The sequence below is a fragment of the Schistocerca piceifrons genome, chromosome 3 (assembly GCF_021461385.2).
Source record: "Schistocerca piceifrons isolate TAMUIC-IGC-003096 chromosome 3, iqSchPice1.1, whole genome shotgun sequence".
Lineage (NCBI taxonomy): Eukaryota > Metazoa > Arthropoda > Insecta > Orthoptera > Acrididae > Schistocerca > Schistocerca piceifrons.
The window spans coordinates 552,188,901-552,206,742 of NC_060140.1; the positions used below are offsets into that span (position 1 = coordinate 552,188,901).

Consider the following 17,842-nt stretch of genomic DNA (forward strand, 5'->3'; position numbering starts at 1 on the left):
TGGGACAGTCTCTTACCCCCTCAATATGCTTATCCAATTGAACCACTACACAACAGTAGTTCATTTCTTTCCTGGATTTGTCATTCAAATCTGAATTCTGTGTAAGTAGCTTTTGAGAAACAGCTGACATGAGTCTTTATCAGACAATATACTGTATTTATGATATATGCTAAAGAATAGATCACAAATGAAAATGAAGTATGTTCTATTCTCATCAAGAAAGGGGTTTGAGTGTTCAGACCTGAACTTCAAGCTGTCCATGACATACCTGACACTGGTAGTCATAAATTTGTAGTCAGTGGATACAATGCACCATTTCTGGAAATCCTCTTGTAGTACTCAAGTAAATCTACTTGGAGATCTAATATGTTAATGGTCATAAACCCTAAACTACTCTACAAACAGAAACAAGCTGTCTGATCAACAAATGTGATTTCTCTTTGGAAATAAACAACAGGCAGCAATAGTTAATAGCAAGCACTGAGATCATTCTTTTAGAAAAGTATCACTACACACACACACACACACACACACACACACACACACAAGAAACGTGAATAGAAAGAAACTATGTGTATCTGAGAAGTAGGGTAAAATTATTTGAAAAACATAATACCAGTAACAGTTCTCTTTAGAGCACACACTAGATGTAGAAACATTTGTGATTTATTTGGACAGTGAAATGGTTCACTTAACTTAAGGCTGGGATTCCTTTACATAGATGTTTTTATTACTTTACAAATGGAATTTATCCTTATTTTCTTCCAAAACAAACAGGGAAGGAGATGACTGAAATCTGTTATGAGCTGGCTTCAAATCTGGTCTTGCAGCCAATGGAGAATGAAAATAGCTGTCTGCTTCCTGTTTTTTAACCTGAAATTTAAAGTAAAGTACACTATATAATTTCAAAACTATGTATATTTGACGTACTGAGTTTTATTGTACACTTTTTTTAATTTTAAAATGAATAAACTGAATGAGAACAATTTACATGACTTGAAATCCTACTTATAATACTTGCTAAAGTAGATGACACAGTCGTACAACTTAGAAACCACTTGAATCTCCAGCTTCGGAATTTATGCACACCTTCTTTATAGAAGGAAAAATGACTGCTAAATTGAAAACAACTGTAGCCTAAACTTCATTCTAGCCTTTCACCACCAGCTTTCTTCCTGTTTCCTATCTGTCCCATCCACCTTATAAAGGAAATATCTAAAAGTTGTAAAATAACAATGAAAATAATCAATTTTTGAGAATATAATGAAACTGGATGGATAAAAAATCTCCTCATGAAGAAGCGACAGTAGAACACCACATATAAAGAAAGGTTTTATGCATGCAAGCTTTCAGAGCCAGTTGCTCCTCCTGCCAGCAGAAGGGTTGAAGGGGAAGGAAGAGAGGTGAAGGAAAAGGACTGGAGAGGTTAGAATTTGGAAAAGTCACCCAGAACCCCAGGGCAGGGGAGACTTACCAGACGGGAAGAGAAGGAAAGAGCAACCCTCTTCTCCCCCTTCAACCTTTCTGACGGATGAAGGAGCCACTTGCTCCAAAAGGTTGCATATGTAAAACCTGTTTTTAAATGTGTGTACTCCTGCTGATGCTTGGTGAGTAGATTTTTTTTTATTTATCCAATTATATTAAAAGTTGTAAAAGCTAGATATTCAACACTGTGTTTCTAATTTGTGTGTCTACCAATACTATTCCATTTGCAGTCCAAACCATTCATGGCATGCCAAACCTACTCATGCCTACACCAATGTTAATAAGTTAATTATATGAAAACTGATGATGTAATCAATCTGGTCAAATTATAGGACAAAAGGGTATTAAAAAGTAAGTTTTATCTGTAATTTATACCATTCTTGGATTGCAACTGCAATAGTGCACATGCATTCTAAATAGTAGGGCAGAGACATCTTTATTAAGAGATCACTGTGATGCATATGTTTAATAATAACAGGTTGTGATAATATTCACCAAACAAAATACACCATAAAAAGTGAGCTCGGACTCTATCAGCCACTGACGTTGACTATCAGATTTGTAAAGTGCATTGTGAACTGTTCATATATGCATAAATGGTGAGGGGAATGAATTGGCAAGTGGCCTTCATTGCTGATGAGGAAGAGAAGAGGCAAAGAACTTATGGTCAAGAATGACAATTCTGTCTCATGTTTCTGTGAATTTCCTGGTCACACTGTATGAAATGTTATGAGACAGATTGAACTAATGCAAAGTTTGCCCACTGAAATCCATGTTCTTCAACAGAAGACAACACGAAGTGGCAAATGGATGGGGCATTATTGTAGATAGAGTCCGAAAATGAGTTGGCTTGTGCTGTAGGTAAAATTCATAGCTGCATTCTGTTGGAAATTATGTAGACTGCAAAGGAAATTTACACATTGAGCCAATAGTTGATTTCTGGGCTCTGGGCTACCTATAGTACATAATAGCACATTACTATATTGCCGTAATGTGTCATACTCCAGCTACTCATATCTCTGCTGGTTCATTGTTAGAGCATTCCCAGCTAAACTTTGATGATAGTAGTATTAGGAAAGCAGGAATGCGTAAATGAAATCAAATTATCACTTATCAAAAGATATCAACGGAAATGGTGGCCAAATTAGTATTTTCACTTATTTGAGATGGGCATCTGAAACTTTGGCACACGTACTACAGTTATCTATCAGTTGCCCTCTAGGCAAACCTCCATTTAAATTTACAGCTGCACTCAAGTCAGAAAATAAAAAATGGGTCCTTTCTCAATGTAGTGTTTGGTGATTCATACCTTAAATCAGATTACTTAAAGCTTCAACATGTATGAATGCCATGGTCATGTTTTCTAACCTCAGTAGCATGTTTCCTTGTTTATTTGTGTATTTCAAATATGACCACAAACATTCTTTTAACCAGGCACATGTGTCAATGGAAGACATGGAACTATCGTTAAGTGTTCTTATGTCTGTGTCTAGTGAGAGCCCTGCCCATGACTGTACCGCAGATTTGTTTATATAGCTTCCCTTCAAATGAGAAGTAGTTTGAAGGGAAGGTATATAAACAAATCTGCAGCATAGCTATGGGAACCCGTATGGCACCCCCCTATGCCAACCTTTTTATGGGCCACCTAGAGGAGACGTTCCTAGCCTCCCAAAACACCAAACCCCAAGTCTGGTTCAGGTTCATTGTGGTATCTTCATGATTTGGACTCAGGGCAAAGACTCCCTATCATTGTTCCTTCACAACCTCAACACCTTCTCTACCATCCGCTTTCCTGGTCTTCCTCAACCCAGCATGCCACCTTCCTCGATGTTGACCTCCTCCTCTATGATGGCTTCATCCACACATCTGCCCACATTAAACCCACCACCCACCAACAGCACCCGCATTTGGACAGCTGTCATCCCTTTCACACCAAAAAATCCCTCCCATATAGGCTGGCCACCCAGGGATGGCATATCTGCAGTGACAAAAATTCCCTTGCTCAATATAATGAGGGTATCACCAAGGCCTTCACAGGCATGCACAATCACCCAGACCTAGTCCGAAAAAAGATCTCTTGTGCCATTTCCCTTCACAACCCCAATCCTCCCACCACTCCCAAAAACCACCCACAAAGGAGTGTCCTCTTCGTCAGCCAGTACCACCCTAGACTGGAACAATTAAACCACTCCTTTGCCAGGGCTTTGATTTCCTATCATCGTGCCCTGAAATGAGGGACATTCTACCCGATATACATCCCACCCCTCCTAAAGTAGTGTTCCGTTGCCCACCCAACCTCCAAAACATCCTAGTTGATCCCTTGCCACTCCCAATCCCAACCTCTTGCCACAAGGTCCCTGTGGAAGACCCAGATGCGAAACATGCCCAATCCACCTACCCAGTACTTCCTACTCCAGTCCTATCACAGGTTTATCCTAACCCACCAGGGGCCGGGCCACTTGGAATGCAGTCATGTCATTTATCAGCTTTGCTGCAATCACTGCACAGCTTTTTATATTGGCATGACTATCAATCAGCTCTCCACCATGATGAATGGCCATGCCAAACTGTGGCCAAGAGCAAAGTAGACCACCCTGTTGTTTGGCACAACATGCAACTGAACACAACACACTTGATTTCAATGGCTGCTTCATACCCAAGCCATCTGGATCCTTCCCTCCACCACTAGTGCTCATCTCTCTCCCCACCCATACACTACTATCCCTTCCCCTTCCCCACCCCTGCCAGATTGCTGCTTACATCTCACATGATGTTGCATTCCAGCCCAAGATGCTGGAGTCAGCTGTCATGTGTGCGTGAGGTGTGCTTGCTTTTGTGTGTGGGCTTTACTGATGAGGGCTGTGGGCAAAAGCTTCATATAAGTGTCTTTTAATTGTGCCTGTCTGCGTTAAAATTTTTTCACACTGTAATCCACTTCCAATGCCAAATTTTGCTTTATTCTTGTGGTTTTTTTATGTGTAAATGGGATGTAAAAGAAATATAAACACATAGATCACTTGTTTGCTTATTGGGGTATGTGTCTGAGTACCAGAATTCCTTTTCATTTCTCTTTCTGTGGTAATTACTAGTAAACTGAAGTTTTGTATGCGGATTCAGATTTAATACTAGGAATGCCAAAATATGTATATTCAAACTGGAAAGTCCAACACATCTAGTAATGTTTTGACATTCAAACTACATATTTGTACAAATGAGTTGTTGTTGTTGTTGTTGTTGTTGTTGTTTGTTGTCTTCAGTCCTGAGACTGGTTTGATGCAGCTCTCCATGCTACTCTATCGTGTGCAAGCTGCTTCATCTCCCAGTATGTACTGCAGCCTCCATCCTTCTGAATCTGCTTAGTGTATTCATCTCTTGGTCTCCCTCTATGACTTTTACCCTCCACGCTGCCCTCCAATACTAAATTGGTGATCCCTTGATGCCTCAAAACATGTCTTACCAACTGATCCCTTCTTCTAGTCAAGTTGTGCCACAAACTCCTCTTCTCCCCATTTCTATTCAGTACCTCCTCATTAGTTATCTGATCTACCCATCTAATCTTCAGCATTCTTCTGTAGCACCACATTTCAAAACCTTCTATTCTCTTCTTGTCCAAACTATTTATCGTCAATGTTTTGGTTCCATACATGGCTACACTCCATACAAATACTTTCAGAAACGACTTCCTGACACTTAAATCTATACTCGATGTTAACAAATTCCTCTTCTTCAGAAACGCTTTCCTTGCCATTGCCAGTCTACATTTTATATCCTCTCTACTTCAACCATCATCATTTATTTTGATTCCCGAATAGCAAAACTCCTTTACTACTTTAAGTGTCTCATTTCCTAATCTAATTCCCTCAGCATCACCCGACTTAATTCAACTAAATTCCATTATCCTCGTTTTGTCTTTGTTGATGTTCATCTTATATCCTCCTCTCACGACACTGTCCATTCCATTCAACTGCTCTTCCAAGCCCTAACTGTCTCTGACAGAATTACAATGTCATCGGCAAACTTTAAAGTTTTTATTTCTTCTCCATGGATTTTAATACCTACTCCCATCGGCGAGAGGCTACAACTCTGTCTCCCTCCCTTCCCAACCACTGCTTCTCTTTCATGTCCCTCGACTCTTATAACTGCCATCTGCTTTCTGTACAAATTGTAAATAGCCTTTCGCTCCCTGTATTTTACCCCTGCTAGCTTCAGAAATTGAAAGAGAGTACTCCAGTCAACATTGTCAAAAGCTTTCTCTAAGTCTACAAAAGCTAGAAACGTAGGTTTGCCTTTTCTTAATCTAGCTTCTAAGATAAGCCATAGGGTCAGTATTGCCTCACGTGTTCCAACATTTCTATGGAATCCAAACTGATCTTCCCCGAGATCGGCTTCTACCAGTTTTTCTATTCGGTTGTAAAGAATTCATGTTAATATTTTGCAGGTGTTACTTATTAAACTGATAGTTCGGTAATTTTCACATCTGTCAACACCTGCTTTCTTTGGGATTGGAATTATTATATTCTTCTTGAAGTCTGAGGGTATTTGGCCTGTATCATACATTTTGCTTACCAGATAGTAGGAATTTGTCAGGACTGGCTCTCCCAACGCTGTCAGTAGTTCTAATGGAATGTTGTCTACTCCCGGGGTCTTGTTTCAACTTAGGTCTTTCAGTGCTCTGTCAAACTCTTCACGCAGTATCATATCTCCCATTTCATCTTCATCTACATCCTCTTCCTTTTCCATAATATTGCCCTCAAGTACATCGCCCTTTTATAGACCCTCTATATACTCCTTCCACCTTCCTGCTTTCCCTTCTTTGCTTAGAACTGGGTTTCCATCTGAGCTCTTGATATTCATTCAAGTGGTTCTCTTTTCTCCAAAGGTCTCTTTAATTTTCCTGTAGGCAGTTTTTAGCTTACCACTAGTGAGATAAGCCTCTACATCCTTAAATTTGTCCTCTAGCCATCCCTGCTTAGCCATTTTGCACTTCCTGTCAATCTCATTTGTGAGACATTTGTATTCCTTTTTGCCTGCTCCATTTACTGCATTTTTATATTATCTCCTTTCATCAATTACATTCAATATTTCTTCTGTTACCCAAGGATTTCTACTAGCCCTCGTCTTTTTACCTACTTGATCCTCTGCTGCCTTCACTATTTCTTCCCTCAAAGCTACCCATTCTTCATCTACTGTATTTCTTTCCTCCATTCTTGTCAATTGTTCCCATATGCTCTCGGTTTAGTAAGTTTATCCAGGTCCCATCTCCTTAAATTGCCACCTTTTTTGCAGTTTCTTCAGTTTTAATCTACAGTTCATAACCAATAGATTGTGGTCAGAGTCCACATCCACCCCTGGAAATGTCTCACAATTTAAAACCTGGTTCCTAAATCTCTGTCTTACCATTATATAATCTATCTGAAACCTGTCCATATCTCCAGGCTTCTTCCATGTATACAACCTTCTTTTATGATTCTTGAACCAAGTGTTAGCTATGATTAAGTTATGCTCTGTGCAAAATTCTACTAGGCAGCCTCCTCTTTCATTTCTTACCCCCCAGTCCATATTCACCTACTACGTTTCCTTCTCATCCTTTTCCTACTATCGAATCCCAGTCACCCAAGACTATTAAATTTTCATTTCCCTTCACTGTCTGAATAATTTCTTTTATCTCATCATACATTTCTTCAATTTCTTCGTCATCTTTCTTCGTCATCTGCAGAGCTAGTTGGCATATAAACTTGTACTACTGTAGTAGGCGTGGGCTTCGTGTCTATCTTGGCCACAATAAGGCGTTCACTATGCTGTTTGTAGTAACTTACCTGCACTCCTATTTTTTTTATTCATTATTAAACCTATTCCTGCATTACCCCTATTTGATTTTGTATTTATAACCCTGTAATCACCTGACCAAAAGTCTTGTTCCTCCTGCCACCGAACTTCACTAATTCCCACTATATCTAACTTTAACCTATCCATTTCCCTTTTTAAATTTTCTAACCTACCTGCCCGATTAAGGGATCTGACATTCCATGCTCCGATCCGTAGAACGCCAGTTTTCTTTCTCCTGATAACGACGTCCTCTTGAGTAGTCCCCACCCAGAGATCCAAATGGGGGACTATTTTACCCCTGGAACATTTTACCCAAGAGGACGCCATCATCATTTAACCATACAGTAAAGCTGAATGCCCTCGGGAAAAATTACGGTCGTAGTTTCCCCTTGCTTTCAGCCATTCGCAGTACCAGCACAGCAAGGCCGTTTTGGTTAGTGTTACAAGGCCAGATCAGTCAATCATCCAGACTGTTGCCCCTGTAACTACTGAAAAGGCTGCTGACCCTCTTCAGGAACCATACGTTTGCCTGGCCTCCCAACAGATACCCCTCCATTGTGGTTGCACCTACGGTACGGCTATCTGTATTGCTGAGGCACGCAAGCCTCCCCACCAACGGCAAGGTCTATAGTTCATGGGAGGGGGGGGGGGGGGGTATTTGTAACTTCCAAAAAACACATGTTTCAGATAGTCCACAGGTAACGGCAACTATGTACAAGATCAGCACTAAGTTTTAATATGTAACATGGACAGCAAGGGTCTGAACTATTTTTTGTGGCACAACCAAAGTTACTTCTACATCTGTTGATGACTCTATATCAAAGACAACATGCTGTGTCCTCCATATGAAGAAATCCTGAATCCTGTTACAAGTCTCACCTGATATCCCATAGAAAAGCACTTTTGATAAAAGCATATGTGTCATACTAAGTTGAATAAGTTTTGGAAGTCAAGAAGCACTACATGTTTTCAGACTCCATGCTAGAGGAGGTCATCCTGTTTGAGATACCTCATTACATTTGAGTTCTGAACATGTTTAAAGATTCTGAAACAAATTGATGTCAAGGATATTGGAGAGTAGTTTCGTGGACCACTTTTGCTACCCTTCTTGTAAATGGATGTGACCTGTGATTTCTTCCAACCACTGGGCACAGTTTTTTTTTTTTTGGGGGGGGGGGGAAATCTTTGGTATATCATGATTAAAAGACATGCTAACTCAGCCACAGATTCTGTATAGAATCTGACTGGGATTCCTTCAGGTCCTGAAGCTTTCTTCAATTTTAACAACTTCAGTTGTTTTCTTGTCAGCAATTACACTAATATCTATTTCATTCATCTTTGCAGTGCTACAAGAATTAAATTGTGTCATTACCTCTGGATTTTACTTTGTGAAATAATATTTTAAAATGGACTTAAACACATCTGTTTTTGCTTGCTAGCCCTCAATTTCAGTTCCTGTCTCATCCATGAGTGTCTAGGCACTAAATTTGCTGCCACTACCAGCCTCAGGTTTTGTGAAAGATCTTTTGATAATGTACTGCTATGGTGGTCATTGAAGGCTTCATGCATTGGCTTCTTGACAGCCAAACACATTTCATTCAACACTTCTCTATCTCTAGCCCGATGCTTTGTTTTACACTTAATATTCCGTGGTCTCTGTTTCTTTAAGAGTGCTTTTACAGTGACTCTATACCATGGAGGATTCCTCCTTTCACACACTGTTCTGCTACATACATATCTATCCAATGCAAGGTCAACTATTCTTGTAAACTTGATCAATAGTTGTCCTACATGCTCATGTAGTGAGCTAAAAGTTTTAAGTTCCTTTTTAGGATATGACATTACTGTCTCTTTATCTAATTTACTGAAAGTATAAATCTTTTTACTTGTTTTGGTTCCCCCTTGTACTTTCATAATTGTTGTTACACCCACCCCATGGTTACTCATACCAGTTTCAATGTGGAGAACCTTAAAGAAACCTATTTGCCTCTGTTAGATCCAAGATATTTTAATCAGGATGGGCTTCTGGACTAACTGTTATTGGCTGTTTTCAGAAGAGACATTTATTATTGCTTTGCTGGATGTCTCTGACACCACCTTTAACAAAATTATAATTGGCCCTATTGATTGTTGGATGCCCAAGAATCTCCTCCATTGGTAACAATATGTTTGGGAAATTTATGTACTAACAAAATGAGGTTTTCTCTATGGTTTTTGGTTACATCATGAGATCAGTGTGGTGGTCAATAGAAGGATTCAATTATAATTTCATGCCCACCCTGGATACTGAGTCTTGCCCAGACAATCTTATGTGCAGTTTCATTTTCTATCTTGATGGATCTTAGTTTCTTCTATACTGCGACAAATACACCACCTCAATTTTCCATTAGCCTACATTTTCTCCCAAAATCTCATTCCTGTCGATTCTGAGCTTTAACTAACTTTCTGTATCTAGAATTATGTGAGCTACACAGATTTTTATGAGTGGTTCAAACTCTGGCACCTTGCTGTGAATGGTTCATCAGTTATCCACTGGGATTGTAACACCTGTGAGGGGCACATTTCTTTGGATCTTACATTGATGCTACAGGGTTTCCTACAGCTGTTGTTATCTGGATGGGATGGAAAGTAAAAAAAAAACCTTGTGTGCACCCCACACACAGTCAGGTAGTCATGCACTTTTGTAGCAGCCTCTGACGTGTAATGGATGCCAGACCAATCCAGGGGAAACCTGCAGTTCTCATCCCTATGGCACAAGTCACAGCCTATCTATTGGTGGTGGTGGTAGTTAGTGTTTAACGTCCCGTCGACAACGAGGTCATTAGAGACGGAGCGCAAGCTCGGGTTAGGGAAGGATTGGGAAGGAAATCGGCCGTGCCCTTTCAAAGGAACCATCCCGGCATTTGCCTGAAACGATTTACGGAAAACCTAAATCAGGATAGCCGGAGACGGGATTGAACCGTCGTCCTCCCGAATGCGAGTCCAGTGGGCTAACCACTGCGCCACCTCGCTCGGTTATCTATTCAAAGTCTCTAGTTCAAGCCTTCTACACTTCACTGAGAATTATGGGGCCACAACCTGCTCTAGGACAATGATGTAGATTGTGAGCTTCATTGAAATTGTGTGAACTATGTTGGTATTCTCAACCTTCTCTGCCAATCACTGGAATCATGCAAGTATAAACCCAGAGCCCAGACAACAGGCATTTTTTGTTTCAATGTGCACCACAATCTGCAGCTGGCTGCACCCCATTCTCTCACATACTGCTGGAATAGCCTCTTCAGCACACTGAATAAGGCTCCCAGACATTTCCAGCTGCTTACGAACAGCAACTACCTCATCCTTTGCCCCCAAACAGCCTACATAGTATGGGTGCACCGGGGTGGGTGCAGTATTGCACTGAATAGTAAACAAATAACTTTAAATTAAGCTTGTTGATTCTCTTTTAGTTTATGGGTCCATGGTGGCTTGTGGAGTATCTATGTAGATGCAGATGTAGATGTAAATGTCGATAGGCTGTAAGTGTTACCATTAGCCTTTTAGAACTGAACCAATTAACAGCCAAACCAAGATACGTAATATGACAACAGAAAAACTTGGTATAAAATTTACTGTTTCTCTGAAACCTTTTCAAGGTAATGGTCACTAACAAATGTGAGAACAACTTTAATTTACAATAAATGTGAACACTACATCCTCTTGCTACAACAGAAAACTAATGTGACATGATATCTTGGTTACTTATATTAACTGTAAATTACAAATGTTGATTTGCTTCGACATAAGTTAGGTCTGTACAACTCGTGACTTAGAAAATTCTCAAAAATACACCTTTGCAACTGTCCCCATAAGTAACTCAGGCAGAATCAGAATTTTCTAATCCCATTATGTACATGCGTGAGAAGGAAGCAGGAAGCATCTGTTACTCATTGTTTCATATACATGGTAAAAATGTTTCTCTTCAAAAATTTTGGGTTCTTGTGCATGAAACCAATTAGCAAGAAAAGGAATATATTTTGCTCTCTTAATGACGTGTCTGCAAGTTTTGCAATACTCATATTTTTCCTTTCTGTAAGACCAATATTGCTGATATGTTTTAGTTGTGGTTCCAAAAAGATAATTAAGTGGTGCCCTAACTTCCATGAACTTTGATTTCTTGAATTGGATAGTTCATATATTGAGAATGTCCACCTCCACAGGCGTGAGACACCTCCATGTCGGGGACCCAGGTTCAATTCCCTGTACTTACAGGGATTTTTCCTTGTTGGGAGGACTGACCCAGGGTACACTCATCAGCCTCAAGATGCCTGTTGAGAAGCTACCTGATTGAGATGTAGCAGCTCCAATGCCTAAACATCGACACTGGCTGCGAGTGCAGTGTGCTGACCCCATGCCCCTCCATACTGCATCCAATGATGACAGTATTTGCTGAGGATGCTATTGTGGTCAGTTGGCAATCATGTGGTCTTTCATTCCATTGTTTTTACTTTCTAAACAGATTGTGTATGTGGCCCATGATACTTGCTTCTCCTGGAATATTCATAATTTATACAATCCATTTTTTCATGGTCTTGGTTTTTATGAACAATGCATTTGTTTTTTATTGACTTGTCTTAAACTGGGCCTTCCCAAAGCCATTTAGATAACATCAGGTATCTAAGTCATTTAGAGAATTTATGAACTTGCATGTGTGTACTGTTTTCTGAAGTGCCTAAGTTGATACTTCTTAATACAGGGTGGGAAAAAAAGGAAATTAGTTACAAACTATGGCATGTGCACACTTTGTTCAACATGTAAATGTCACAACAGCTATTCAGATTTAGGTAATGACATGTTCGATTTGCCTGCCATCATTGGCGATGATGTGGCATAGACGAATAGCACATTTCTGCTTGACCTCCTGAATGGCTGTTTTCAGCTCAGCAATGGTTTTGGAGTTATTGCTGTACACCTTGTCTTTAATTTAGCCCCACAAAAAAGAGTTGCACATGTTAAGATATGGAGAATATGGTGGCCAATCAAGGCCCAAGTCAGTGGGCTCTGGTTACACCAGAGCCAGAACGGGCTCCTCAAAGTGTTCTTCCAGGACATCAAACACTCTTGCTTCGATGGAGTCGAGCTCTGTTTTGCATGAACCACATCTTGTCAAAATCAGTGTTACTTCGGATAAAGGGGATGAAATCATCTTTCAAAACCTTCATGTACAATTCAGCAGTAACCATGCTATCAGGAAATATTGCACTGATTATTCCGTGACTGGACACTGCATACTACACAGTTACTAGTTGAGTGAGAAGAGACATCCTGATCATGAAATGCGGATTCTCATCCCCCCTAATGTGCCAATTTTGCTTACTGACAAACCCAAACAAATGAAAGTGGGCTTCATCACAAAATCAAACCATACATGAACGCACCAATTCCCACCATTCCCCACAGCTAACCGTGCAGTTTCATCGTTCTAACGCAAACAGTACAGCAGTTATGGTGATTTTATTTCATATAGTTCAATAACTGTGACCCTGTAACTGGAAAAAGATTTGAAATTCCCAAGTCTAAGAACAGTCTGTTTCAACATCATCGCACATTTGTCATCCATCGAAGCTCACAATCTGCAGCACTGATACCAGAGCAGTTGTGGCTCCCTGGTTCTGAGTCAAATGGAGGGGCTGAACCAGAGACTTTGAAGGTTCTCTGATAAGACAGGCTGCGACTTCCCAGATTTGTGCCATAGGGTTGGGAACTTTACATTCCCCCTAAACAGGTCATTCTGTACTACACATCAGAGGCTGCTACACAGGTACCTGATGTGTGGGGGGTGCATACAAGGTTTTTTTTTTTATTACGCAACTTTCCATCTCATCCAGATAATGACAGCTGGAGGAAACCCAGAAATATCAAAATACGAGGGCTATCCACAAAGTACATTACGTTTTGGAATTAAAAATAAATAAAGCATTGGAAATTTTTTTTATTATATACAGATGAAAGCCACAATTAAATACTACTTTTCTACATAGTTGCCATTTAAATTAAGGCACTTATCGTAGCGATGGATGAGCTCGGAAATTCCTTCATCGTAAAATTCGGCTGCCTGCGCCTTCAACCACGTGGTTACCTCTTCTCGAAGCTGTGCGTCGTCATCAAAACGCTGCATAGCCAACCACTTCTTCATTGCTGGGAATAAGTGGAAGTCGCTCGGTGCCAGGTCGGGACTGTACGGCAGATGAGAACTCCCACTTAAAAGATTCGAGAACATCACGAGTGGCATTTGCCATGTGGGCCCAGGCGTTGTCGTGAATCAGCAAGATCTTTGAGCCCAACTTTCCCCTGCGCTTGTCTTGTATTGCTCTTCTCAGGTTGTGCAGAGTTTGGCAATATCTTTGAAAGTTTATTGTAGAGCCTCTTTCCAGAAAATACACAATAATCACACCTTTTCTGTCCCAAAAGAAGAGGTAACCACATGGTTGAAGGCGCAGGCGGCCGAACTTTATGACGATGGAATTTCCAAGCTCGTCCATTGCTACGATAAGTGCCTTAATTTAAATGGCAACTATGTAGAAAAGTAGTATTTAAGTATGGCTTTCATCTGTATATAATAAAAAAAATTTCCAGTACTTTATTTATTTTTAATTCCAAAACGTAATGTACTTTGTGGATAGCCCTCGTATCAGTGTACGATCTAAAGAAACATGGCCCCTCACAGGTGTGAGTATTGAAGTATTTGCAACAAAGTGCCAGCATTTGAAGTGGTCCTAAAAGTCAGTGAAGCTCATCTAATACTAGGTACAGAAATCTGGTTAATACCAGAAGTTGACAGTAGTGGGATTTTTGGGGAAAATTTAAATTTATACTGAAAGGCTAGACTAATGGGACATGGAAGTGGTGTATTTGCTGCAGTAGACAAGAAAATCAAATTCATCAAGATAGAAACTGAAACTGTATGTGAGATTGTTTGGGCAAGTTTCAGTATCAAGTGCCGGCGTAAAATTATTATTGAATCCTATCGACCACCAGTCTCATCTCCTGATGTAACCAAAAACTTTAGAGAAAACATGAGTTCGCTTTCACGAAAGTTTCCTAATCAAACTGTAATCATCAGAGGAGACTTAAGCTATCTAACAACCAACTGGGCTGATTACAGTTTTGTTAGTGGTGGGCTAAATGCGTTCCCTGAAAACTACATAGAACCAATAGTTTGGCAGCCCACTCATGATGGAAATATGTTAAATGTAATCACAACAACCAGACCTGACACATTGAAACAGTTATCTGTGACCATGAGGCAGTTGTATCAATAGTGATTGCCAAAGTACAAAGAGCAATTACAATAAATAGAAGGATTTATATGTTCAGTAAACTAGACAAAGAAGCAGTAAACTAGACAAAGAAGCAGTGTTGTCATACTTCAACGAGGGACGTGAAAACTTTTAGCTCATGACAGGAACAAGTAGAGGAACTATGGCTCAGGCTTAAAAGAATAGTTGACCATGTGCTTGACTGATATGTACCCAGTAGACATTTCATTATGGGAGCGACCCTTCATGGTATGTAGTTACTGTAAAGAAACTAAAGAAATAGAGGCTACTGAACAATACATATAAAACAAAACCTAGGACTATATATAGAGAGAGATGCTAAAAGAAACATGCTTGGCTACTGAGAGAGCTATGTGTGAAGCCTTCAATGACTACTGTAGTAGCATTCAGTTGAATTGTCTTTCACAATACTTAAAAGAAATTCTGGTTGCATGTAAAGGCTGTCAGTGTCATCAAAGTTAGTGTCCAAGAAATCATGAATGAGATAGGAACCGAAATCGTGAATAGCAAAACAAAAAGAGACATGCTTAACTTTCAAGTTCCTATTGAAAGGAAAAACCAGGAGTATTGCCCCAATTACTTCTCATACCACTGCAAAGGCAAGTGAAGAGTGAAACAGATATTAGTGTTAGTGACATTGAGAAAACAGCTGAAGCCATTAACACTGAGCAAAGCTCCAGAGCCTGATGGAATCTCTACCCAATTCTACACTGAATTTGTGGATGAGTTAGCACCTCTTTTAATTATTACCAAAGATCCCTCAAACAAAAAACTGTACCATGTCGTTGGGTGAAAGCACACATCTCACCCATTTACAAGAAGGTAGGCAGAACTGATCCACGAAACTACCACCCAATATATTTGATATCCTTGGAACATATTTGTGCTGAAGCATAACGAGGTACCTTGAGCAGAATGACCTCCTGCATGGCAACCAGCACAGATTTCAAACACTGATCAAGTAAAACTCAACTCACACATTTCTTACATCACACACTGAAAGCCATGGGTCAAGGCACTCCGGAAGATGCAGTATTTCTCAATTTCTGAAAAGATTTGACACAGTACCACACCCACGCATATACAAACGAAAGTGCTGGCAGGTCGATAGACACACAAACATACACACAAAATTCAAGCTTTCGCAACCAACGGTTGCTTCATCAGGAAAGAGGGAAGGAGAGGGAAAGACGAAAGGATGTGGGTTTTAAGGGAGAGGGTAAGGAGTCATTCCAATCCCGGGAGCGGAAAGACTTACCTTAGGAAGGAAAAAGGGACAGGTATACACTCGCACACACACCCACATCCAACCCCACATACACAGACACAAGCAGACATTTGTAAAGCCCGTTCACCGGGTGCAAGTCTTTTGATTTGATGCCACTTTGGTGACTTGCGTGTCGATGGAGATGAAATGATGATGATTAGGACAACACAACACCCAGTCTCTGAGAGGAGAAAATCTCTGAACCACCTGGGAATCGAACCCGGGCCCTTAGGATTGACTTTCTGTCACGCTGACCACTGAGCTACTGGGGGCAGACCTGAACAAACTTAAACACTTGCAGTCATTCTGGAGAAAATACCTTATTATGTCAGGTTCATTACCCAAGTGTAATAAATCGCACACCCCCTCAATCAGCTGTGCAAGAAAGGGGTCAAGTTTGTAGGGTCAACCACCTGTCAACAGGCATTTCAGCACCTTAAGGACAGACTCCTGCTGGCACCTTACACGACAGGCCTGCTGTTAACACTGGCAGTGGGTGCCTCCCAGCATGGCATCGCAGCTGTCTTTCTCACAGGTTGGTGGATACCTCTAAGCACTCAACAGCCTTCACTTCTATTTAAATGCACCACTGCTTAACTGTTTCCAAATTGAGGAGGAGGTGTTAGTGATCATTTATGGCATATAGAAATTTCACTTATATTTATATGGTAGCACGTTCCATCTCGACTGACCACAAACCCTTAATTTGATTGTTTGGCCACCATTCTAAGCTCCTGGATAAGACAGCAATGTGTCCACAATGCTAAGCTATATTTTTAAGTGGGTACCATTATAAAACCTATTTCCACCCCACCACCCACCATGCCAATGTCAGTGCCTTATTCCACTTACCACTTGGCTCTGGCACAGAATTCAATCACTAGAAAACAGTCTGCTTCACGCTGGATCACCAGTTACAACAACCTGGACAATTTTCTGCTTACAGTACACAAAGTGACCATGGCGTCAGCAAGCAATCCAGTCCTCAACAAGGTGTTGTTGGTGGGCCAAAAAGGGTAGTACAAAGCATGTTTGCAGGCTGGCAGACCCAATTTACGAAATTATTTTGTGGTGTGGTATCGGCTTCATACCACGAATGGCATCTTGACATTAGGCCACGGAGGACTCTGAATGCTTGGTCATCATTCTGTTCACTACTGTCACCCCACATCCTCTGGCTCCTTGACGCATCACATGGGATGATGACCTACTTTGATGCGTTGGCCTGACAAAAAATTTATTGGTTTGGTATTAAACTGACATTGAACATGCAGGGGCATCTGTCTTTGGGCATGCATGTTCAGCGTGCAACTCACAATGAACTTGGCTTTGTTTACAAATTATGCATTCATATCTGGCACAGATACTTTAGTAGTGGTCTGTGTCAGATCTGATGACACAATACATTGCTGGTGAAGCCTAAATGATTTGGAGCACAGAAGTAGTCCTCATCACAATAATGAATCAGGAGCCCACTAAAATAGATAATGTGTAATGTGTGACAACTGATACCATATTGGAAGACGGCAGACAGAAAAAGGCTGTACTGTTTGAACACAAAATTAAATGGTTCAAATGGCTCTGAGCACTATGGGACTTAACTTCTGAGGTCATCAGTCCCCTAGAACTTAGAACCACTTAAACCTAACTAACCTAAGGACACCACACACATCCATGCCCGAGGCAGGATTCAAACCTGCGACCGTAGCTGTCGCGTGGTTCCAGACTGTAGTGCCTAGAACCGCTCGGCCACATGGGCTGGCACAAAATTAAAAACAAAGCCTTTTTTAAAGTAATAAGATATGTGCTTAAATGAATAAAGCAGAGCAAGACATTAAGTACACTGACAAATTCTGACCATAAATTTTTATTTTTTATGCACTGATTTATTTATTAGATGCCTGTTTTTTTGCTTGCTTTCAAATTTAAGATTTCTGCTATTTAT

General features: G+C 40.5%; 1 protein-coding gene across 1 annotated transcript in view; it reads right to left on the minus strand.

Annotated features, from left to right (window-relative positions):
- Positions 1-625: 625 nt before the first annotated feature.
- LOC124788088 (tetratricopeptide repeat protein 17) overlaps positions 626-17,842 on the minus strand; it is a 337,226-nt gene continuing 320,009 nt past the window's right edge. Inside the window, exon 14 of the transcript XR_007016058.1 lies at positions 626-873. The gene's annotated coding sequence lies outside the window, so the exon portion shown is untranslated. The remainder of the gene's footprint in view (positions 874-17,842) is intronic.